This window comes from Cimex lectularius, unplaced genomic scaffold (genome assembly GCF_000648675.2).
Source record: "Cimex lectularius strain Harlan isolate CLEC.00 unplaced genomic scaffold, Clec_2.1 scaffold83, whole genome shotgun sequence".
Classification (NCBI taxonomy): Eukaryota; Metazoa; Arthropoda; class Insecta; order Hemiptera; family Cimicidae; genus Cimex; species Cimex lectularius.
This window is the reverse complement of record NW_019392748.1, coordinates 1,569,948-1,592,387: the sequence shown is the minus strand read 5'-3', so window position 1 is coordinate 1,592,387 and position 22,440 is coordinate 1,569,948. Positions and strand designations below refer to the sequence as shown.

The 22,440-nt window shown below is 33.9% G+C and overlaps 1 protein-coding gene across 2 annotated transcripts in view; it reads left to right on the top strand.

The window, feature by feature from the left end:
• LOC106665688 (junctophilin-1) overlaps nt 1–22,440 on the top strand; it is an 86,473-nt gene that overhangs the window by 14,817 nt on the left and 49,216 nt on the right. The window contains exon 1 of one of the 2 annotated variants that reach the window (XM_014392307.2): nt 1,235–1,422. The exons of the other annotated variant lie outside the window; for it this stretch is intronic. The gene's annotated coding sequence lies outside the window, so the exon portion shown is untranslated. Of the gene's footprint in view, nt 1–1,234; nt 1,423–22,440 lie in introns of those variants that run through there. 2 annotated transcript variants of the gene reach the window in all.

Genomic DNA, 22,440 nt, shown 5'->3' with positions numbered 1-22,440 from the left:
AAAAATATTGCTATTATTTTCACTTGATAATAAATTATAAACGTACAATTCAAAAGTGGACATAAAAAAAATTTATTTGTCAATAAATGTTATTTCCCTTGAGGAAAATGTTGTCTATGTCTTCTTATATAATTAATAGGTTATTCGTATACGTTCGTGCAAAAAATATTGGTTTATTTGTTGTTAATTGTACTAACAGCGTTTAGTCTTTGAAACTTCCTCCGGGAGCCGAACACAGTTTCTGTTTCATATTTCACTATGAAACTCATTAAATAGTTTAGAGCAAATAATTTTTAAAGTGCTCGCTATAATAAGAAGGCAACGGCCATTGCCAGAAAATGTCTCAGACTTATTTATGGAATAAAACAGGGAATTTCAAGTTCGACAAATCTCAAATGTAAAGCTTTTGGGTCATTTTAGACTGTTCTATGAAAGAAAATGCACAGGCAATGATTTTGTTATTTTTTTACCGTCCTTGAAGGTTCAACATGACCTAGGATAGAGTTTAGTAGGGATCTTTTGGACTAAAATGCTGTCATTGATCTGCAACATTTTACATTTTAAATTTTAGATGTCTGATTCTTTTAATTAGTTGCTGGTATTAATAGGTATGTCTAAGAGTATCCTAGTTTATTTTAATTGTTGACATTTGAAAGTTTATCGATGTACCATAATTTTATGATGATATAAAATGTCTTATCCAAAATCTCCACTAAACTAACTAACATTTCCTCTTACTATATTATCCTCTACAAAGATTCGAAGTGCAAGTGTAGCTAAAACAGCTACAAAGACATTCTTCATTGAAATATAAGGGATCTTTCTAAGCTTGTATAAATCTTATTACCAAAATAGTAAAATCGATTTGTGTCGTTTTCTCGCTTTTCTTTAGTAGACTTATGTAATTTGATCCAAAATTTAAGTAATAATCGATTGAGTTTAGTTTGTTCCTGAATAACGACATAACAAAAATAATTTGGACGAAAAAGGGATAATTTTGTCAAGAAATTTCTTTTTAGTTGTGAACCTGCTACATTCGACAAATCTCAAATGAACTGTTATTAAAAAAAAATTATTTACTAAAATGTATAATTAATGTATAGTTACATATAATATATTATATTACATATTGATCAATGTTAATTATAAATATTTTTTGTTTCAGGTTAGTTGAATTTAATCTCGTCTGTTAAGCATGCTATGATTATTTGGAATTTGTCAAATAAGGAGACCCTGAAAGGATTCGCATTTTCCAAGCAGATTATGGCAAATGGATAAAAAAAAAAGGCGTCGAATATTGTGGAAAGTGATTTGTGTGATAAGTGATAGTGACAGTGAGTGAAGAACGAGCGAAAGAGGCTGCAGGCGAGGGGAAACCCGAGAGGACACCACCACGTTCCATAAGCATACGATACCATAACGGTAATGTGAGTTAAATGATTTTTCCTGATAAAAAATTGATATACGAGTGGGGAGAGATGTGAGGCAGCGACCAGGGCCACTGGCAAGGGAGCCGGAGTTCAGGAATAGACACAGCTATGGCCCACTTATAGAGTCCCCTTCTACAAACAATTTTCCCACCATCACCCCACTTTCAAAATTTCCTCGGCAATGTTTCACCCCTGAATCATTCTTCATAGCATCCTCTAATATACCATTGTCGTTGAAATCGAATCGTTGGGCTTAAAAAACCTAAATTTCCACTCACCTGCTATAAATACATACTTACAAAAAATCTTAAACAGATATAAATGTAAAGACTAAATATACATTGGATTTTTCAGTCTTGATATAAATTAGAAGTACTCTGGCATTGCTTTTAAACACATAAAAATTCAATACTGTTTATTATTTTATAATATATAATGTCAGCGCACAATAAATCGACTCGTTACCTCAAAATTTACGTACTTGTCTGATATTAAAAACGTTAATTCAACCCGTTTTGTCTTTGTTGAAATTGACTTGACCTATAAAAAGAAACGAAGAAAATACTTTAAATTGGTAGGTCAAGAGAAATATAAATGCCTATTAAATGAGAAATATATAAGTGCTAGATATTCATTGCATTTTTCTACTTTTCACATCAACTTGAATTTCTTTAGTATATCTTTTAAAAACTTAACATTTTATCTCACGAAATGTACTACATTATAATAGCGAATATGCACTATTAAATTACATGATGACATAAATACACATTAAACAAAACTTATTGCAAATTAACGATTAAAGTAGGCCTTATGGCTAACCTATAGGAAATGACTTATTTTAAGGCTACCTGCCTCGATTTTTTTAAACATGAACAAAATACATCATATTTCAGGAACTACTGGATCATTAGATTAATTGTGAACTGTGTCTTCTTGTGTTTTCGAGGACAAATGGAATTTCAAGTTTAGTGTGGATAGTAAGGTTGGGTATGAAGTACTGGAGGTACTGGAGGGACGAGGTTCTTCTGAAGTGTGTGGTGATTAGTGACCGTTAATCGATAATTATTCAGAAATCGTGAGATGCGGTCTGGTGTGATGTACGTTTCAGAAAAACATTTTCTTTATCGTGCCAACGTTTCGATCTTTATTGAGATCATCTTCAGGGCCTGGGATTTACAAACATTGTTCTTCTGAAGGCTTGGTCGTTGAACACCAAAGTTAAACTCTGTACGACCTTCAAATATTAGTAGTAGAAGAATTATATTTCAGAAAACGTGCAAGACAAGAGTTGTGATGAGGGTCTAGGGTTTTATAGAGGCGTCTAACGATTTCTTGCTGCTTGAGAGCAAATAGGATTTGGAGGTCTTTTTGGATAGTAAAAATTACCTTAGGCAATGATTCGAAAGATTTTGGATTGGCGTGATTGGATTCTCTAGAGGTTCCAAAGAACAATGGTTGTCGTAATTATGTGTAGTTGAGGCAGTTGTTTTGTAGTGAGAGTTTCGGTTTGTCTGCAGGAATGGAAGAGAGTTCTAGTACATCGGTGAAGAATATGGCTTAGGTTGAGTCGTTGAGTCTGTTCCTCCATTTCTTGAACCATTCTTACAAAGAGAAGAAAAGGTCCTGGAGGTTTCTGAAGGCCACTATTGAGTCTTGAAAGGATGGCGATGTCGTCAACATCTACTAAATCTGAATTATTAGGAATGTCTGGAGTGTATACTTATTAAGGAATGGGACCAAGGCTGCTTCCTTGCGGAACATCCACTTCAGCATAATGGAAGAAGCATGTTTCGATTCGTACATTAAAACGCTTATCGAAAGGGTTTATGATGAGGTAATAAGTGAATTTCCAGAGCATGCCAGAGTGACACACTCGATCCAGTAGGAAAGTTAGCTTCCCTTCCGCTTGAGGAAGAATATAATAATGTCTATCACGATGTGCCACTGTTGAATGGTGGAATGATATCGCCTGAACACGAATTATGGGATGGAATGGCATGGGAGTTTTCTAACGTATTTCTGCAAGTGTTTTTCATGAATTTTGCCAAGTAATGGCAGCAAACTTATTGCAAAATATGGCCTAGGGAGATGGTCTGGTTTTTGAGATTTAGCAATGGGTTTTATGATGGATAATTTCCGTCGTCTTGAGAAGTAATTTAGATTTAAGGACTGATCATTAAATAATGATAAGAAAAATTATAGCGTTTTTAGTTAGATTTCGGATTTTATATACTTTACCACTCTATCAACAAAAGTACGGATAAAAATATAAATATAATTTTTTATCCCTTGATTTCAACTTGAATTGCTTTAAAATTGTTGTTTAAAGGTCACAAACGCGTAATCTTTAATGTTAATTATCATTAATACAGTCAGATGGCTCAAAATTTCTATTATTTGAAAACTGTAGATTTAACAGCGCGTTACTAAATTTTTTTAACTTTATTCGCACAAAATTTTAGCATAGTTTAAAAAAAGAGAAAACTTTACTCATAAAATTAAGATTGTTTAGGGATGGTTATTAGTTTAATTCAACAAGTCAAGGATGTCTACGGTGGGCGGGTGGGGTTGGTAGGGCTCCCTGAGCAAGTTTGGCTCCGGGGGTTTGGGAGATGTGGGCTTTTCCACATATCTCAAAGTAAGGTTTTTATCCACATCTCCAAAACGGACCCTCGTAATGGATTTAAAATTAGACCTTTAAGATTGAGAATATGAGAGGAGAGCTCTGTCATTCCCTGTTCGTTCGCTGCGGCCGGGTTGGTGGTATCTGGCTACTGGAGGATGCACGGCCATGAAGGTCGGTTCGTTGGCTAATGTATAACAACGAGGCAAAAAAAATTCATTTCATTATTTTTAACAATGCATATCTGATGTCAGACAATTTTTTGAAGAATGTGCACTTACTAGCGTGCAACCAAGTTCATGTGGGATATTTCTAATTTTTTTTGTGTTTTGGCATAGTTTGATAAAGATAGAATAACTTGACTCATAAAAAGAAAAGAAACAAAGCGGATAATTTAAATCAACAAATCAAGAGTGAAATATACTTAATCTTTTTTCAAGGGAATGAAAACAAGGAAATAAGCACAAATTGTATCTCTTAATCTAAAAAAAAGCCCTTCTGAACTATTGCCAGTGTGTTTAGACGAATAACATCCATCTTATTAACAACGAAACATTATTGGGTTTATTTCTGTAACGTTCCCGAGGCCAAAATGCTACTAACAATATTTTTTAAAAATACCACTTTTAGACAATTTCGATTGTGGCTTTTTCTTGTGAGGATCTTTGGGGGTGGCTGGTCTGGTACACTTACAAACAATTACCTGAATATTAAATTAAAAAGTTTTAACTTTATTTCAAATATCTTTTTTACGTAATAAAAAATATAGAACTTTCAACTTTTTCTTTTTAGTTGTGATAAAAAGGGATTTGAAAAATGGCAAAAAGGAGGGAAAATTCAAAAGGTGGGGTTGAGATGAGAAGTTTGTGTCCGAGTGGATCGAGGTCACGATAGCTCAAGTGGTAGAGCAGCGGCGTATCTAGCCAAAGATCGTGGGTTCGAATCCCGCTCGCGACGCTGTCTTTTTTAACTAAAAACCTTAATTAATTGAAAAAATTATTAATAATAAATAAAATTATTACAATTAAATACTACACATTATTACAACAATTCATTAAGTACAGCTTCACCTTCATGAACAATTGTAATAACAGACTGGTTGTAAAATCAAAATTATGCATTTACGTTTTGCAGAAAGAAAATACTAAGGCGTTGATTATCTTAGAATGCAAATTCTGTTATTACTGAACAAACAAAATATTACTAAAGTAGGGGAAACAACTGATAGTTTATTGCTTCTGCAAATCAGTCCAAATCTTGTAGACAACGTAAAAAAAAACTTCTTTAACCTGATGCCTACTCGCTATAGTAGAAGTCTATAACAACTTAAACCATATACACACACCTTAACTCCTTATACAAAAATATACAATAACAGTATTTTTTTGTTAATTATAATCTTAACAATGACTAAAACCGACAACAAACTACAAAATAATGACTGACATCATATAAGCCTGAACAAGCCACCCTCACCAACCAAAAATATCAGCACTAAAATATTTGGCAGATACACAAACGAACTACGACCAGAAAAACCACTGCACACAATAACTGCAGCCATATAAACACGATCAACAAAATAATAAACAAAATACACACACACATAAACAACACGACAACACAAATGCAGACACTAAACGGGAAAGAGACGTACAGACTATATACATATATATATTATGCAGGCTGGGCGACCAAGACCCGAGGGGTTAAATGCCTGGGTAGACTCGTACCCCATCCCTAAAAGGTCCTGGACTTAGTCGGCTCACGTGTCCTGCATAAACCTCTTGGACCTGTTCACAAACGCCAAGATTTTGGACCATTTAATCTCGGGGAGTGATTGGGTGATGTCCTTTCTTTCAAAGATTTCAAATCTAGACCTAGCATGCCTATCACACTGCGATGTAGTGCCTTGCCGTTTCTTCTTTTATTTCGCAAAAACGGCAAAAGGGATCTGGTAGGAACCCATTACGAAGTACGACGTACAGACTAATAAATCGATTAAACAAATTAGGAATTAAAATAACAGTGAAGTTCACGAACACAATCGGAAAATTACTAAGACAAAACAAACTGGCCATGCTGATACCAGCATCTGATAGATAGGATAAAAATAAAGATAGCTGCAAAGAATACATAAAATAATTTAGGAACAATAACGGAGCATGAAACTACGCGAATCACCTCACAGAAAAACACCACGAACTCTCAACAACACAGATAAGCATAACTAAACGAAAAGAGGGCCAGAAATGAACATATTTGAAAACTTGGAAATAAAAAACCAAGCAGTTAAAAAATCATAAACACGCAAATTAACAACAGTTCAATTACATCGTTTACACCATTCAAAACACTATACCAATTAAAAATAAAATGGGCCGACTATCACAAAGACCGACCAGAACAATAAAAAACAAGACTTAATCCACAAATAGCACAAAGGTAGCGCCGAAACACGCACCCCAACCCTTTACGGCCTTGTACAAGAGAATTGTCTTCACAGTACCTACACACCAAAAAGTGTCAACTTATTAGGGTATCAATGACTTCTCGACCTAAAAAATAAAATTAAATCTATTTTGTTATTTATTTTTACCCTAAAGGGTAAGCTGTACTTTCGAACATTCAAATAATTCCAGGAATTTAATAGTTCAATTAATTTAAAAAGTAAAAAATGATCTGTTATCAAAACATGAGCGTTTTCGATTCTTGAAATGTTAACCTATATTTTTATTTCCAGTCCGTTGGGCTTTATGACAATGAGTGAACACCATTTCAACGTTGGTTTAAAAAGGAGTTGAATATTGCAAAAACCAAATGTCACGTCAAGAAAACTACAAACGAAAGTTCGCCATTATTTTTAATTTAAAAATGAATGTTGGCTTAGTTTTTGTTGTTTGGCGCAACACGTTGACAAACGTTTATTTGAACTTTAAAAATAATTAAAAAACAATCAAAAAATGAATTAGCTTTATTTTTAAATCCGTTCGATATTCTTGCCTTCGTGTACTTTGTAATAACCTGATCTTTTAGGAAATTTATCCTTTGTTGATCGCAGAATAGTCAGAAGATCTATATGAGATCCTCTGTCCAACGTTATTTCCTCCACGTTTTATGTAGGCGTACTATTTACTTTAACTTTTTTTTTAACTCACTGAGCTTTTTTAATAGCAATAAATACCAACAGTTAACAAAAATTCATTGTTTCCAGTATGTAACGTTTTTCTGAACCGATTATTAATTAGTTTTCACCATTTATAAAAAAAATGAATTAACTTGATGAACTATTTCGTCTATCTTTTATTTATGTTTCCAGTTAACAAATGAAAGAAGGAAGAACTATCTGACTGCGTTCCACGTTATTATTTACTCCAGTAATGGACTTGAGAAGTCTGCAAACGAAAATGATGAAATTATCATTTTTTAACTTTTTTAGGAAACTGAAAACACTATAATTATAGCAATATTCGAAAGTAGAGCTGTGGCTAAAACAAGGCTTGGTTTTTTATTTTTATTTTTTTTAAGTTGAGTATTTTTTGAGAAAACAAAGAGTAACTAGAAGTTTCCCACCTTTACATACTGATTATTAATTTAATATAAATGCATACATTTACTTAAGTGTACATAAACATTTTATATATCGACTCCATTTGTTTAGTTATTAAAATAAACTCTGTGCTACTGATTTTAAGTGTTATAATTTTTGAAATAATTTCAAAGATCTGTCCACCGGTGCATTTATCACGAAAGAATGTAATTAGATTACACCTTTCTTACTATAATAGTTTATAATTTGGCAAAGTTTTTTGTATTTTTTAGTTGTAATTAAAGCCTCCAAGAATCATCTTTTTTATATTTGTAGTACAGGTGCATTGGAATTAATCAATAATGTACATTTTTGTGAGAATTGTAAAAACCGTACGGTGAAAAAAATGGTGAGCTATGTATTTATAATGGTCATTTAATCGTACAAAGCTATAAAATATAAATTTGGACGATAGAAAATAAACAGTTTATAATACTGCAATTTAATCTAATCGCTAGATCAAAAGAAATATTAAAAATAAAGCATTTGCGTTTTATTACTTAATTGATCATTAACGAACGGCCAGATATCGTTGGAACCACTATTAATGATCAGTAATGATTATTCATTTTTTATTTATTTCCATTATTGATTTTAAACAAATAAAATGAAATAGCAATATAGTCGTTTGTATTCGGAAAACGTTTATAAATATACGTACCTCCATATCAACAGTTGGCACACTCCACTAATTGCTGAATTCCAATAGAACTGTGGGGCGACTGGAATCTTCATATGGATAGTGATTTTAGACTAAGGATTGTCGGTATACTAATTGTGCTTTTTTAGAATATTCGGCTTTGAACAGAAAATAATCCACCGTTCCTTTGAAGAAAAACGCAAAAAAATAATATTGCCGTGTGGTATGGTCATGGTATCATAGAAATTATATCTCAACTACAACGGATTTATTATAGGTTTGCAGGAAATGTGTGTAAAAATGTACACATCGATTTAGTACGCGTTGAAGACCTGGTTGCCGGAAGTGAGTAAAGCCAGGTGGGGGGGAGTGTTCTATAATTTACCGAGCCCTTTATGATGTTGCAAGTTTATGCTGTAGCCGGGGGTCATACTGTACTTTTAATGCCACTCTGTTTGCGTGTCATTCTTGTTAACCATCGAGAAGCCCCTCGTCCATGCTTGCAATATATCAAGTCGTTTAATATCGTCCTGTATGGAAGTGTTAACCATCGTTTAGAAAAAAAAATAAATAAAGGGAGTGTATCATCGATTTCATTACTAACTTGACAATGAAACATCGATTTTTCCTGAGAACTATGTGGTTACGATTGATCATTTCAAATCATCCTGGTCTTCTTGTTCTTCCTGGCTAACATGCAGTTTCCATTTTTGGCGAATGAAAAGTAAAAAAAGTTATCTAAATTTAAGTAAAAATGACTTAGAGGGTAACAGCATTCAATCAAGAGCTCAAATTGCCCACTTAGTTCCAAAAATACCAACTTTTTCTAACAAATGTTAAAATCTTCCTAGTAAAGGGGATGGATCAATTCACGAATGCCTGAATAATGACTGATATAGAAATTATTTCTGTTGGCATTATAAGGACCTGAAATCGTGACTCATAAAAGCATTCGAAAAATCAGAAGGTCGCACAATTAATCTATTATATTAGACGACAAAGCGCCTTCTCATCTTCAGCGAGAAATGCTATAGTGCGCAGATTCTAAAGTCCATGATGATTTCATAGCACATCATATTTATACAACATTTACCTGCGAAGGCAATTGTTGCTTCAACTAGTTGGCCCTTTTCGATCAGCCTGGTCCGCCCATCCTCGCTGGCCAACATGCAGGTTCTATTTTCAGCGGATAGTGGGTGAGATAGCACGTCACAACTCAAGCGCAACAATTTTTGCCGCTCCGCCCACGAAATATCCTTCCTGGATTAGAAGAGGAAATCTATTGACTAATGATATACAATTTCCTCGATAGGTTCGAGGAGTTATTGGAAGTTATAGTTCACAACTGAAAAATGTTCCAATAAATGTGGTTATATTCTCGTAAGATCTACTTTTGGGTATATTATCTGTTGGGTTTAGATTACCATGATCGCAACATTATTGCCACTAAGCTTTAAATAAAAGTATTTTTATGACAAACAAGCTTTTATTTTCCTTTATGAATATGGTATGCAACTATCACGATCCAATGAAATCAAATCTCCATCAATGAAAAAGACTACTTGGCGAAATATCTCTAGGTTTAGATTATTGTAAAACTTTTTAATAGTTTACCTCAATGATTTGGTAAAAGAACCACGGCAAAGTAAAATTTAAATATCGAAAAAGTACAGCCGACCCATTTTCCTCGTTAAGATTCATGTCTACTGTATGATGATGAAGGAAAGTTAAGATGCAAGGGGTGACCCCAAGCACTTTGGGTTATTGTACTTTTCTAGCTCCTTAGTTCAGTTCAATTGACTCAATCTTTCTCGTAAAGAGTAGTAGGTCATTCAATGTGATTGCTGCAATTATTTTTCCTGGGTTATGTCTCTATTGAGCGGTTGCTTTACATTGGAAGTTGATATTAGTTTTTTATAAAGTACCAGTTCTTTGGAAGGGGAAGTTTCTTCCTTCTCATTGCAAAATCAACAAATAGGGTCTTCCTTGAATATACACCCATGTACCCATGTTGTCTACGTGTTTACCCGGTCAGATGCTAGTGACCAGTCGTATCACCCTATCACTCTCCAGCTGTAGCAATGAGTTTGCCAGTTTTAGTTAAGTTCTTTCATCATAAGTTTACTGTGTCTGGCACCACTGGACTTCATCCATTCTTTTTTTGTTTTTAATGGTCCCATTGTGAGATGTATGATCCATTGCAGATCCTCCTCTGGCCAGTTTGTCTTCTTTGTCATCACTCACAATTTCTTTGTGGCCAGGCACCCAAGTATCGTCAGGTTGTTGTGCTTTCCACATGTTTGGAGATTTTTAGATGCATTCACTGACTATTTTGGATGTGAGTCTAAAGCACTGATAAATAAGATGTATTGCACTTTGAAATACCGAGGTATGACTTTGATTGCCCATATTTTGACCTTGCACAAATATACTTGATCCTGTTCCTTTATTTGATTTGAAGCCATCTGTATGCCATATCATTGTATTTGATTTTCTTCTGATTTCTTCTTCTCCTTCTGTTGAGACTTAATAGTATGTTTCCGAGATCATAATGTAGTCAGTCCTCATTTCTAGGAGTACTGGTCTGATTCTACCGATTATTGTTTACACACGAAATGTCATCCAATTTGAATGTTTTTAGAATCTGAATGAGCTTTTCCTTGCTTCTACTTGTATAAATGTTTTCAGGGGAAGTAGGTTTAGCGGTATTTCTAAGGTAGTTGATGGGTTTGGTTTCATTGCTCCTGTGATACCTAGATTTGTCAATAGTATAACTAGCTAACCTTATAGCTAAAGTGTTTAATATCACAGTCACCTTTCAAGCTAGTCAATCATGTTAGTAATTAATTAACTACTACAATAAGAAAAATAATTGAGCCTAGTTGTAAGTAAACATTTAGTACTTTTTGATCAATGGTGGAGTGCTTGGTAGTAACGAATGAATTTGCTTTTCACCAAGAACATACCGTGATCCAGATTATTTTTGTGCTACCCTAAATAGCGGGGCAAAGAGCGTTAGTTTTATTCCCAGACTTATAACATGGCGCGAGACTTAATATTTTAGTTGCTTGGTTATCTGAATTGTTTATTGTAAATTTCGTAATGTTCCATAATATATCAGTGATTATGGTCATATAATGTGCACCAACCCACAAATAATTATCCTTGACTTGTAATATACTTTGTTCAAGTCTGTGTGGTGGATGAACCTTTAGTGTAGCAATGTTCAGTCGTCCTGGAATATCTATTAAAGATTATAATTTACAATCTTTAGAAACAGGAAAAAAGACAGAAAAGGCGGTTTTATTACTACAATGATGGAGAATCATTTTAGGTGTTTATTGTGCATTGGTCCTTCAACAAAATAGTACTTAAAACTTGTGAGTTATTCCATTGGATCTTGGTCTTTATGAACCGTAGTCACCTGGTCTCCCTTGTTCGTTCTGACAGACTCGTTTCGAAATTGTTGTTGTTCAATGAGCAATTTTACTGAAAAAAATGACAGATCGAACCAGCGAGGATACTCGGATCTAGAAGTCGTTCGGAGACGACCAAACTGTATCTAACTTTTATTAAAAACACTTATTATTCCGCTAGTTAAATTATAATATAATAACCGAAATATTGACGTCAGGAAGATTTATAGATTTAAAATTTTTAAATCAATAACAGTGGGCTAGACGCTGACTAAGACTGGCTACGGCCGACTGATTGCAGATTGTAAATTGTCCTGCTGGACGTTTTTCCCGTTCTGTTAGAGCAGCAGGTTTAGTTAAACAAGAAAAAAGCTTTATTTCTGTTTATAATAGTTAATAAAAGTCAAAATTCATAATAACAGTCAGAAGCTAGTGTTCGGGTTATTGCAAGTGAGTGCGTGTGTACATTGTTCCTTTTTAAAGATTGAAAAAAAGAAGTTTTTCCGTTCAAACTATCCAAGTCTTTGATAAAACATAACTAAACATAAAATATGAAATTATGTATCTATTATTATGGTAGAAGGCAATTTTTTTAATCTAAGCAAATTTCCCCCAACAAAATTCTATTCTTTTGTGATAAATATACAATACATGTGAGTACCTGGTTAAAAACGTTGCTTAACTGTAAACAGATTGTTATATTAACTTTGTACTACATAGACTGTACAATATCTATATAGCAAAAATGTATACTTACATATAGTTGAAAAAGAAACAAGAAAATCCTTAAAACAAGTTAGCAAAATTACAGCTTTTGTTGCAGGTTTGACTGTAGTTTTGAAAAATTAAAACTACTATTATTTCCATGTTTTTAATTAACTTTTTCATAAAGTCAAATAATGAACGCCATATTGATAGATGCTACCATACTTTACATATATCTACGGTTGTATAATTCGGAATCTACGTATAAAAATAATAACCAACGCTTTTTACGTTGTGTTGCCAATATGTTTTGATTTATTATTTATTATCATTATCATCTGTGCACATTTAGACATTGCTTCTACTGCACATAAAAAATAAATTCATTATATTTATATCGTAACTTATGAATTTATCTTATGGATCTTTTCATTGGGGTCGCGTGGATGTGGATGGGAAAAATACCTGATCAGTATGTATTTATCAATATATAAATACTACTACCAGTGCTGTCAGGGGTGAGGCTCCGAGAACATATTAAATCTATAGTGATAATAATACAATAAATATACACACATTTATATATCGCATTAACAATTATAAATAATTTAGCTGATACGAAATGCACTATTAAACCTTTGTGCGGTTCAGTTTTGGAGAAGAAACATGACTGACCTAATGTCATACAGATCAACCACTGAAAACAGGTAAATGATAAATGCTGTACTGCCTAAATGAATAAGAAGCGAGAATAAACAGACCAGGATGAACGGAAAAGTAATTGTACGATTATCTGCTGAAATACGATATTTGATAATTGTATTTGACATTATAATGATTGATTGTTTTTTGGGCTATTTGATACTGCGATATGAAACAGCATATACTTTTATTCTGTTCAACTCTCTTCAAAACACATTTTCCTACAAGAAAAAGGATTTTTTTAGTGAAAAACTTTTTTTATTAACAGTAAATCAATAAAATATATATAATTATGTTTACAATTAAAACGAAAAATAAAATGCTACTGTCTACTATACGGGATGGTAATAAATCGTCTGCCGACCAAGAGGAAGTGAAGTTCTTCAGTCTATCAGCAAATCAGTTGGGATTTCTTCTGCCTGTGGAGAAACGAGGCACACCTTGCTGAAAGAGCCAATCCTTCTCAGATGACTATTGAGTCTGCAATGCGTCAAGAAACTTGTTAAACTTCTTAGACCTTTCCTGGTTCATTATTCTATAATTAATTGCCGTTTATCAGTCCGTTTTTTAATTTGGTTATAAATCTGTCTTGTACGATAGAACTTCTAAGGCCAGTTTTTCAACTGGCAACAAAACGTTTTATAAATAATACAGATTAATCTCACAGTACCAATTTAATTTGAATAGACCAAAATTTTGTAGTAGCACTGTCAGCACAAATTTACTTATTTGTTGTGAGTGAGTACTTGAACTTAATAAACAGCTAAGATCTACAGTAGGTGGACTCCTGTATGACAGGAATTACTTTACTTTTTTTACTTACTTACTTTACAGTCAAATAACTAAGATCCGGCCTTATTACTGATTATTGATTTTATAATCTCAAATCTCCACACGCAAGTACTCACAAACACGTGTATGCCTAGTTGAGCCTATCACTTCTCACCGTCCACCCGGGCTGTTGGCAGTCCGAGGTCGAACCTCGGTTTTGTCCGGCCAGCAACCGAGGTTGGGCTTCAGAGGCTAACAACACCTAGGTCATATGTGGTCCCTACGGAATCGGTTCCTAACTCCATTTACACTCTCACACATACTTAAATACATTATTAATTATTTGCATACCATACACCCTTAACACCCCAGATACTCTCTCATTCGGATTCTCATATCGGGTGGTATTCTTACGCGCTCTCTGTATGGAGCCAAGGAATGGCCCTTCACATCGAGCAACCTTTCTCCGCATTCCGGTCCCATACACGTTCGAGTGTCAAGCTCGCATAACCTATTCTTAATCGGGTGAGAATGAGTCTTCTACGAATCTGGTCCTCCTAAATAGTGTTCTAGACATGCAAGAGCGATCGGCTCACCGACGTTGCCATTTTCTTTTAATCATGTTTTTTGTTGTATTTTTATAATCTGGGTCCGGCCGTTATTGTATTGCCCTCTTGCCGTCAAATTGCTGACAACCTTGATAGGACTTGTCTAAAAGAGATTAGGTGCAAAGGGGGCACTGTTGTGGTGGGAAAGTTGTTGGGGAAGGTTCGAATACGGCTAAGATCGATCGTAGGGTCGATTGACATTGAATTGGGAGTAAATCCATAACGTGACGTTAGACACGCAATCCACTCTGGAGTAGTCGTTCAATCGTCAAAATAACACTTGCCGAGTAAGAGGGGTAAGTCTTTTACGGTGCAACAATTTATACCCTGTGCAAAAAACATGCCAAAAATCCATATCCGCCACTAAAGGCGTTACGGTGTTACACATAAATGATTCCATTACGAGAGATCCTCCTTAATAGAATTTCCTGATAACAATAATGACATTTATTCATAACAGCTAGACCTTTGTCCTCGTTCTTTATAAAGAGATGCCCCTCAAGGCCTTTCAGACTCTTCTAGGAGGGCCGATAATGTCTTCTTTCGTTAAAGCTTATGTACACACCTATATAACCCCATCACACGCTTCATAGATCACAGGGTCCATTTCTGCCCGCTTTCGCTCAACAAACAACTTTTCCTCTGTTTACCTGTCGTCAAAAATTGACATCCCAAAAATAAAACACGGTCATTAGTTATTTTATCATGAAAAATATCAGTTAAATACGGGACAATATCATTTTTTATATCTCACCGATAGTCCGGCTTTATCAGTCGTACTGTATTTACTCTCACGTATTGCAAAAAGGTCGATAAGTCAAGGCTAACGATAAATTTGTTGACTAAGTCAAGCCAAATATTAATAAAACTTTACAGCAGATAATGTATTATCATTTTTAAAAATCATTTCTCGAATGTTTATGTATTTTGTTGTAATAATAGATTACACTGATACTACAATATATTAAGTTATTCGATTTTTAATATGTATTTTGGAGGTAAAATAATAAAAAAACTTGTAGCTGATGATGCGATAAAAGAATCCTATTTTGTAATACAATTTAGAAGACTCTATTCAAATAGAAAAATTAATAATAAAAGACTTTCCAAAATACCACACCAGGCATATCGTATATTTTCCATCTCAACCTCGCAATTTTGAAGCGTGATGGAAATGTGACATTGACCGAAAAACAGTATTGAAAGATATGGCGTGACTTCAAGCTGTGACAGGCAAAACGTCGACCTTTTGTAAATATTGGGAAAAGAATTCGAGAAAGTATAAACATTGATGTGTGCTTTTAACTGTCGACGTTCAACTTTAGTCAAAATTTTTAAAAGAAGTTTTAAAGAACGTGTAACATTTAAATATTTTACAATGTTTGCATTAACAATCCTTGTCGTTTTAAGTCTCAGTTTAAAAGTTTTGAAAACTTCTTTCAACCCCAAAATCTCAATTTAATTTTAATTGAGGAAAAATTCTTACTAGTCCTCTTCTAAAGCAACTCAACCGTTGAACAAATTGTTAAAGTAAACAGTATAAAGCTTATTTATTTAAAACGTTCTTGTAAATGATCGAATATTGTAAAAATCATGGGTGAATTTATGACAGTAAAATAATTTTAAAAATACTGTTTTTTGTAAACAAAGCTAAGAAGGGCTCATTAAGCAAGAAAAGAATTAGAAGATTTAAGGAAGATCAATCATACTGGACTAGGGTTCTGTATTTACTTCTTATGGCTTGAGAACTAATGGGATTTGGGTGTCAGTGTGGTTGGACACAAAGTAGGTATTTAAAACAATGGTTCAAAGGATTTTGACTGAAGAGACTCGAATTTTTGGTGGTTCCAAACACCAGATTGTTTGCCGTAATGACGAGTAGATGAGGCATTGTTATGTAGTGAGAGTTTTGATTTCTTTCCTATTAGCCTTTTGAGTAGTTTATATCGTCTGTTCAGTTTTATTGTTTTGAGTCGAGTGTTCCAAGTAAGTCTATCGTCGATGAAATGTCCAAAATATCGGATGATATTGGGTGCTGCGGGAAGAACAAAGTAGTAACTTCGGGAAATAATAAAGATTATTTGGTGAGATTTGGTTTTGTTGAGTATCATCTTCCATTTGTTCTGGGTCTAGCCAAGCTGAAAAGATGCGGTGACGTCTGCATTGTGAGGGGTAATATATCGGGATTGATAGGAATTTCTACTGTGCATATTGAATATAGAATAGGACCAAGGATGCTGCCGTTCGGTACGCCTGCTTCATTATTGTGTGAAAGTACTTACCTTGATGTAATAAGTGTATCGAAAGATGACCTTGAGTTCCAGAGCACGCCTGGGTAACAAGCTTGTTCGAAAGCTTGCCTGACGTCTAAAAAAGCACCCCAGCACCACTCCTTCCGCCGGACAGTGTTTTAAATAATAAAAAAATCATTCGTTACAGGAACTTAAAACAAGTTTAAAGCAACTTAAAAACAGAAAATATTACAAATCTTATTTATGTAAAACACCTCTTGAAAAAAGTGTGTTGCTTTGGGTAGGTTAGATGGCTATAAAATTTTAAACTTATTAAACAACTTATTTTTTTGTTTCATGTTTGTTCTCATTCAACATTGTTTCAGTTTTTTCATAATTTTCTTTTGTCAGTTGATGAAATAGTCAAAATGAACTTTCACAACCAACTCCCCTATACCTGTCATTCAAATAAATAGTTAATTAACAAGTAACCTTTTAAAGCTAATTTACTGAAATGACAATAAAATGTTACTTTTTATATAAATATATTAGGTTGTAGGGGTCGATGTGATTATGCCCTATTGCTTTTGAACTTTCGACAATTGTGTTCTGTTATTAGTGATTTTCCTAGTAAATTTCTGATTCTGTAATGAGATATAGAATGCTATGCAGGGGTGTGGTATCGAATTGTTTGTTAAGAAATGGCTTTCCTCTTGGCATAATTAACATTGGTCATCTGTTAATTGCCCCCATTTTTAAATGGTATTTTATTGGAGCATGCCTCGGAAATATATATGTTAGGGTTTTTTATTCCTTTCTGTTGAGTAGGATTTTCACTTTCTCGTATTGAATTGTATTATTTTTTATTTTTTGTAGAAGAATATTCCGATTTGTACTTGAAAAGTAACTATTGAACAAACAGGATTCCATAATGAGATAATAATAGAAAAAATAGTAAGTACCAGTAAATAGTAAGTAATAGTAAAATAGTAAGTATTTGTTGCTTTCTCTATTAATCAAAGATTCCTTTACGCCTCATAATGTATTATTATTTTGGGCATTTGTACTTATTAGATTCGTCCAAACAACTTGATAATCCGTTATGTTGTAAAGCAGATAATTATTGACTAAATGTCTGTTTGTCATTTAATTTCCCCCTTATTAAAAATAATGAAACCATTAACTTTTGCAGTTTATTAGTATCTTTTTAATTTGATTACTAAGATTCATTGCAATTTTTAGGCTGTTGTAACAGCAAAATCGCATGGTTTTCACAATTTTTAGGTAACAGTTTATGAAATTACAAAAATGAATATTACAAAACTTATTTATTTAAGACATCCATTGAAGAAACCCCGTGTTAGTTCAGGTAGTTAGATGGCTTTAAAATATATATGGCTGTTTGAACAATCTTTTAAACTTTTCTAAACAAATCATTTAATCACACAACTTTTTTACAAACAAATCTGAGGAGATAATTAGGCTTAACTGGTGTACAAGGGTGGATGTGTTGTGTTATTAAATTTGGGATTCACATAACATAATAATGTTTTAATTATCTGTTTTGAAAACATGAAGTGAAGTGTGGACGATCAATCTGACAGCAAGCTATCACTGTCATCATGTTGTAAGACATCCATGACGCGATGATGCGGCCGTTGTGAACGGATCCGGGATACCGAGCTTCATTGATGTAGTGGCCCATTCTTTGAACTGGGTGAAAGAAGGGATGACATGGATGGGTGGAGAGTGTATGGGGCGCGCGTTGTAGCCGAGAAACAGAGAATGGGAAGGAAAATCGGGAGTTGAGGGAGGCGGAGTTGATCGATATCGTTGGGGGTCATTCACGTGAACGCAAACATAAACCTTAGGTGTTATTTTTACTATTACAATTAAATAACACGATATTGTACATTGCGCGAACAAGTCATAAACCCCCTGCACTACTTAATTATTATAAATTAATTTTCTCAAATAATCTCAATAATGGCGTTTTACATTGACAAGCTAGAAATATATTTGTTTTTTAATTGAAAATTATGTTTTTCCAACAGCCAATCAAGAAATAAATTTATTTACAGATTTGACAAACCCGTTTGACCTTCCCAAAATCTATACAATATGCTAAAATTACAAAAGAAAAACTGATTATACAATAAAAACTTGCAGTAGTACAATGCTTTTAAATTAATTCTTTAAAAAAAATCTTATTGTGCAATTTTTTTAATGGGATCGTGACCTACCATAAAAATTCCAAATGGATTCACCCTCTTGCCCGGCATAATTCATCGTCTAAACAATGTCAAACAGCTAGAAAAGTCCAGATAAAACGACTTAAAAAAAACAGTACTATGATTGAAACAACAAAGAATGTATCAATTTGTCATCTTAGATCATTCTGACCAGCATAACGGTGTTTTTTGGTCAGATCGTTTCGCCTTTCCGTCATCTTCATTAGAGGTTCACTGAAAAAAAGACGACCACAGAAGGGCGGATAATAGGAGATACCAAAGAACAAGACCATCACCAAGCAATCTCCACCAAATATCTTACAATTTAAGAGTTTTACTGACCTTAAAAAAATAAGAATACTTACATTCTTCTTCAGATTTGATAGCAGTTTGCTCGTATCCTATATCATCTAGGTCGCCTAGGTTTTTGTTTTATCAGTGATACTGAGCATCATGAAAAGTTGAAACACGTCGATATAGAAACCTTTTTAAGATTGTAAATAATCATCAGCCTGAACACGTCAACAAAATCTCTTTAATTAAGATTTAGTGTTCGGTCGGTCGTAGTAATCTTGCTCAGCGTCTCTGTGGCTAGTACTAAGACTACTGTCGCACTTGTTTAGCGGTTTTTCACTCACTAGATTATCCTGAGCAAGAGAGTGGCCGAGTAGTTAGGGCATTCGACTCGTTTTGGCCACCCTATGTGACCTAGGTTCGAATTCCAGCATACCCCATGGATTTTTAATTGTGAATAATATGGAAAACGAATTGTAAAGTGGGCGTTAAGTTAAATCAAGTAGTTGAGCGTTAAACCCTCCTATATGACAGGAATTACCTTACTTTTTACTTTTCCTGAAATTCATATTTTGGCGACTATGTACGTTGTAATTTAAAAACTGATGTAATAAGATTTTTACTGACGGTTGGGTCGTCTCCGATCACCCAGGCCTGATGGGCCTGCCCATCCTTCCTGGTTTGATCATCTTTTATCAGGGCAGAATATACCAGCTAGGATTGGCAGACCAATAATCAACAATACCGATCACTTTGCAGACCTGGACAAAATAATGCAAAAATTAAGGTTTAGTAGGCTAATGTAGAGTTAAAAAAGAACGAACTAAGGATTCACCATCAAGTCTTTCTTTTTCCTAAAGACAGTAAATAGGTAGACAAAAAACAACTTTATCACCTCGCAGACCTCAATAAAAAATCTTTCGAAGTATCAAATACTATGCATGCGTATTTTCTAATTGAATATAAAACGAGATGCCTGGAAAGACCACACTGCAACTTTTGTATTGTTGCATTAACCTTTAACTGTTTGATCTCTTTTTATATATAGATCATCAAAGAACTTTAGAAATGCATCTTCGTCGGCCCTCCGCATAGTTTCACTTTTAACTTAGTCACGGTTTCATGACTGCTAAGCCCGTCGCTGGCCTGGGACACGATCGATCAACAAGTAAACATCTACGGGTTCAATATTTCATTTCACAGGCCACGCTTTTCCAATGCGAATACAGTAAACTCTTCGAACAAAATCGTAAACGCTTCCTTTCACTTGTTAAACTTGTTACATTAAGTTACATAACCGCCTGTTACGTAATAATGGATATAAAAACGGACCATAATCGAATCATATGCTTAATCGCTAAATAGTCCAACAAATAGGAAAGGAATGAACTTCTTTTCTTCTATATAACACGACAAATATACAACTACGATAATAATTGAACAATTATTAGCTTATCTTCTGGTCTGTGATGGAAATCAATATAAAAAACTTGCCCCTGTTCTTCTCGACACTAAGCAAGAAACTTGGCCACCACTTAATAATGAAGTTGGCCACAACGTTCAGATAATTCGTTCAACCCCAAACCTCCTCTCTCCTCTTTCTAACCTCCTTATAAATTTTAGACACCCCATGCCAAAATTTGACAAACTGTCAATAGCTACCAGCATATCGCTTATTAGTTTTTTTAAATGTATTAATCAATTAACGAAAACACACCAAAAAATTGAGTAAAATACACGCAACATAAATATTGTAAAAAAGTAATTACACGAATGTGTTTATTTCCATTTAAACGCGAACGCTTTTACATATTCCTAACCACCATTTTTTTTTTCACCTTTTAACTGCACTTTATTGAAAAATGAGTTCATGCAAAATTCAAACTATTTATTATGATAACTTAACAAAAGAAATGATTTTAAAAAAATAAATAACAAAACTTTTTGACAACAAACTAACTGTTTAAAATCAATCAACAGCTATTCTCGTCAAAAATGTAGAGAAAAGTTGTGATAATAAGTATAAGACCAAATACCTAATTTGATTAGTCCCAAAATTGGAAAATAAAAATAGATTCACTGTAGTAGTTGAAAGGTATTTTTTGTCGCGAACTTGGACCAACAAATCTTTGAACGTTCTGAAGGTTCCAAAACTAGGAAAGTTTTACTTATTCATTTTTATAATTGGGATAAATTGAATGAATTGTTCCTTGTCTTTATCATAAACTTTTTTAAGGATTATTTGGACGTCGTGAGATGCGGTCTTGTGGGACGTAGGTTTTAGAAAAAAATTTTCTTTATCGTGTCAACGTTTCGATCTTTATTAAAAATCGTGAGATGCGGTCTGGTGTGATATAGGTTTCAGAAAAACATTTTCTTTATCGTGCCAACGTTTCGATCTTTATTGAGATCATCTTCAGGAATGAACAACAAACTTTTTTTTAATACTCATTTATATTTGGCCAACGCACTATTGAGTCTNGTGTACGTATATATTCAAATTATATAATATGATCACATGTAATTGTAGTGCAAAACAGTTCTAAAAACTTGACAGCTTGATTTTACTAAGGGGCAAGTATGTTTGCACACTTTAGCCAACAAAACAATTATGAATACCTCCATGGTACTGATTAGCAACATTTTAGCATTATGTACGTGGTTGGTCCTGGTTGTCCTGCGAGATTTACGGACGACACATTTTCAGAGATGTAAAAGGCATTCTAAATCCCGGCCGCTTCCTAAAGTAATAAAAAATGTGGACGGACTGTTATGGACAAAAGGGGGCGAAATACACAAACCTGCAATTTAGCCGTGGAACAGAGTCGATCCCAAAGGGAATTGATCGGTCAAATTAATAAAATTGACCAGATGCGATTTTTTTTTAACTTGTCCGGTGAAAGGTTACGATTTAAGGTTCACAAAACCCTATTTGCAAACCCTACTTTTTTTTAATAACTTTATTAGCATAAATGCATTGTTGCCGATGATATTACATTTTGTAGATTGTATATTGTTTATTCATTATTTGGACATCGTGAGATGCGGCCTGGTGTGACGTAGGTTTTAGAAAAACATTTTCTTTATCATGCCAACGTTTCGATCTTTATTGAGATCATCTTCAGGAATGAACAACAAACTTTTTTTTAATACTCATTTATATTTGGCCAACGCACTATTGAGTCTCGTCTCTATTG